This window comes from Sminthopsis crassicaudata, chromosome 6 (genome assembly GCF_048593235.1).
Source record: "Sminthopsis crassicaudata isolate SCR6 chromosome 6, ASM4859323v1, whole genome shotgun sequence".
NCBI classification, from domain to species: Eukaryota; Metazoa; Chordata; class Mammalia; order Dasyuromorphia; family Dasyuridae; genus Sminthopsis; species Sminthopsis crassicaudata.
The window spans coordinates 242200897-242205479 of NC_133622.1; the positions used below are offsets into that span (position 1 = coordinate 242200897).

Genomic DNA, 4583 nt, shown 5'->3' on the forward strand with positions numbered 1-4583 from the left:
ATACCACAGATATTTCATGTAGTTATAGAACTGAAAAGGCATATGTTTGATTGGATACTAATAATGGTAAGTAAACCAATCTCTTTGTGATACATTATTGTGGTTCATGGTACCATCATAAAAATAAACTTTGTATACATAACATGGTTTTGTGTCATTGAATATGATAATTAAATATACCAAAAATTTGCCCAGGTTCAACCTCATCACATCAACAGCAAAGGAATCTGTCTCTGGAACAGACACTAAGGAAACATTATGTGAAGTAAGGAAATCTTTACTGAATTTCTTGATGTTATATTTAAGAGTGAAAGGAGTTTGGAAATATTCTACTCTCCTAATCTTTCATGAGTGGTGTATCCTATATTCAAAGAGCTTACATCAAACTGTTTTCCTTAGATGGAAGAAATGGAAAATTGTAATGAGACTTCATCAATTCAAATAATTGAATTTATTTTCATGGGCATCTCGAATTATCCTGACCTATAGATCTTACTTTTTCTTGTATTCCTCATCATATATTCAAAGCTCTGGGGAATCTAGGTTTGATATCTTGACCAAGATTGATTCTCACCTAAAAACCCCCATGTACTTTTTCCTCAGGAATCTGGCATTTATTGATCTTGGATATTCCACTACAATTTGTTCCAAAATGTAGGTTAATTTTGTAATGGAGGAAAATGTCATATCTTATATTGGATGTGCAACCCAGCTAGTTATTTTTATAACATTAATAATAAGTGAGCTTTTTTATGTTATCAGTGATGACCTATGATCTCTATGTAGCTATCTGTAATCCCCTACTGTACATAGTCATCATCTCAGACAGAATGTGCTATCTCTTAGTTGCCATTCCATATTTCCACAACCCATTTGCAGCACTGTTGACAACAATTAAGATTTTTAATTCCTCTTTTTTTGTAAATCTAATACAGTTAGTCATTTTTACTGATTTATGCAAAGATGCAAAGGATGTAGAGTTATTTATTCTGAGCCTTTCTTCTTTTAATTTAATTTTCTCTCTCCTGGTTGTTCTTGTTTCATATGAACTGTTTCTTGTGGCTATCCTCAGGATGAACTCTGCTCAAGACAGATGCAAAGACTTCTCCACCTGTGGCTCCCATCTTACAGTGGTGGTTATATTCTAAGGGACATTAACTTTTATGTACTTTCAACTCAAGTCTAGTCATTCCTTTGATACAGACAAAATGGCAGCTGTCTTTTATACCCTGATCATTCCCATGTTTAACCCATTGATCTATAGTTTGAGAAATAAAGAGGTGAAAGATGCCTTGAAATGAGTCCTAGAGAAAGAATGCAAGTGTCTTTTTTTAAAATATCTCTCCTTTTCAAAGAGTAAATCTTTCTTTTATATTTTCTCTTTAGCTTAGCTGAAACTTACTTATAGCATCCATGGCCTCAGTGTACTGGAGGGCATCTGCAAAGGGCTGAAACTCTGAGTTGATGCACTGAGATTGGACAATCGAGCACTTAAGACTAATTACTGATTGGACAATACTCTATTAGCATATGCTTGGAAAATGGCCCTTCCCACCATTCTGTGCTGGTGCAATCTTTTGGTGTATACAAAGAATTGTGGGGAGGATTGGGGGTGGAGTAAGACAAGCCAGAGTCACCTTTGGTGGTAGAGAAAATAGAGGAGAGATTGTGTAGATCCTGTTCTATCCAATTTCACTTCTACCCCTAAGATCAAAAATAAAGACCAAGGACTTTTGCTTATATGTTTGTCATTGATAGGAATTTAAATAAGAGATAGATTTCTCTACATTTTCTCCTTTCTTTTTTTCTTTGTCTTTTCTTAGTGTTTTCTACAAGGTATAACTAGATCTTGAAACCAACCATTTTGTCTTGGGATTGCCACAATTGTTTTGTTGTAATATTGTGTCATTGTTTAATTGTTCTCTTAACACTGCCTAAATTTGCCTTTCTTAAATCTCTCCCAGATTCCTATTTCTTATTTTTGGCATTAACCAGAATAAGTGAATTCCCTCTTCAATGACACAATTATATATATAATGGGACACAACTTTTGTTCACACATTAGAAACCTAAACCTTCTATTCTTTTGACTAAAACTTCCAATTAACTTTAATCAATTTTCATAAAATCCCTTCACAAAATTCAGATTATGATAAGAAAAAAATTCCTAATAGATCTGTTCCAAAGTTTAAAGATTACCTCAGGAGGTAGAGCTTTTGAAAAACTTCAAGAAATATTTTGTCACAACTTTTCATTATTATTATTAATGGATTCTTATTCATGGAAGTAAACTATAAGGTTATGGTTTACTAAAGAGAACTTGAGATATAGATGAAGAATCTATCAGGATCTTTTTTTTTTTTTTTTTTTTGGTGACAATCAGTAAAACACTATTGTTTTTTCTTCCTTCTCAATAGAAAAATTTACTCCACTCTTTAATATAGGCAATGTCGATTGGTCAGTTACCATACATTTGTCAGATGTTTTACCTATTCTATCTCCCTCATAAATAGCTCCATAAATCACCTTTTAAAAATTCAAAATGTCTAACACTGTTTGCTTTGGGTAAATCCATTCACTCTAATATTGTACAGAATTCAATCAACTTTGCACCTAGCTCTTTATTGTATTGATGTTGTAGCACACATATAGCACATTCCTTCAACTCTTCTTTGAACTGATAAATTTTAACCTAAGTTTAGAAACTTAATATATCCCTATTATTTTTAATCACATTATCAAAATCATCTTTTAGACAGCCTATTTATGCAGTGAATAGGGTTTACAAGTTGCATAATGAAATACTGACACTGATTAGCTGTTTTAAACTCCTCAAATCACTTGACTGCTCTCCTTCAGTTTTTTCATTGTAAAATTGGATGATAACAGTTCAAAATAGAGTTAAGAATGAACGATGTGATAGTCTGAAATTTTAATAGTTGTGATAGTTTTAAATTTTATAGCTTAGAAAATCTACTAATATTGTGTGTGTGTTTTCTGTATGTGTGTGTCTTTATATTTTATATCTCTGTGATGGGGTGGGGAGAAGGGAGAATGAAAAAGTCAGAAAGATGGAGAGACAGAAAAACAGAAAGAAGAAGCGAGAACAGGAAGACAAGAGTTCAGTCTTTAAAACTAGCCACTTAGCCTGAATTAGTGTTATGTGTTATTCAGTTTTTAACTCTCATGTAGTGTTTCCTTCACAGATAGATGAAATGGGGAATACCTTTATTCTCAGTTTAGACTCAATGGGAGTATGGACAATAAAGAGAAGGGTTTGCCTTTCAATAGCCTACTGATGAGATGCAAGATGTAGTAAGAACTGTCATGGATTTTTTTTCCCCTCTTTTAGTCATCATGTTTTTTTCCCCCCCCTTTGGGAGCTACAGTATTCCCTCCCAATCATTTATGCATAATTTCCCTTGAGTCTGATAAAGCTAATTAATTTAGCTCATGAGCATTCTGTCATTAAAACTGGTAATTTCTGTAATTCCCTGAATGGTTCCCTTACCTACTCTTCATTTCTGATGTTGTCTATAGTTGGTAACATTCTTCTTCAGCATTTACTATTAGGCAGCCCATCAATCCTGTGACATAAATTCTTCTAAAGACTATCCCCATTCACTGTAGGAATTGAAGAAAGTATTTTCAAGTTAACTAATTTTCACTTTAACAGTAAATGACATGAAGACATAATTTATAGGCCAGCATTTGATTCATGGTCAAAGAACCATAACAACAACCTATACATATACACATACATACACACACACATACACACAATAATTTGAAAATCATAACTGTCTAGGGAGTTAAATTCCATCTCTTCTCCATTGGTCAAATGTATTGATGGACATCTAATATTTTTAGCATGTACCTATCAAGATGTATCTGTTCTATCATGTAGCCAATCTTATACCTAATCCAGTTTGTCAGGTCCTAGAAACTGGGTAATCTTATTTTACAAACACATTAAGACTGAAAGAGCTTGAATGTTTTGTCCACCATTATATGGATTGTATGAGTCATAAAAAATAGTTTAATTTAGCCCTTTCTAATAACAATGTCAGACGTATATCTACTATGCCATGTCTGTTTTGAAAAGGAACGATACAACCAAAATCTGGACTAGTATCTATACTGGTGTTTCTTGTGCGTCTATAGTTCCCAGAGTAATGGCAATATGGGACAAAAATTGTATGTCACACTAAATATCTGACAAGTGTTAGTGATAAAGTTAATTATAGAAATTGAAAGAGATAATATCCATTTTGGGAGTGGTTAGGGACGTGTATCTTGAGTCAAGCAAATGTAAACCAAGAAGGTTATTCTTAGGAAACCTAGACAATTTTGGTATAAGTATGATGTTTGCCCTACCAGGACTATGAAATAGTAGTATATAAAACCAACTAGGTCTGATCCAGGGTGTCATCTTCCCTTAATACCCAGTCATCTTTTCATAAACAACCTACTTGTGTTTTGCACATTCTATCCACACCACCATGATCAAATCAATTCTATTAATGCTCCTTGATAGATTGAGCACCCTATGGCCAAACTCAACATCCCTTCAAATTTTCAAA

General features: G+C 33.3%; 1 pseudogene; it reads left to right on the plus strand.

Annotated features, from left to right (window-relative positions):
* Nucleotides 1-408: 408 nt before the first annotated feature.
* On the plus strand, nucleotides 409-1301 carry LOC141547065 (olfactory receptor 8K3-like; annotated as a pseudogene).
* Nucleotides 1302-4583: the final 3282 nt, after the last annotated feature.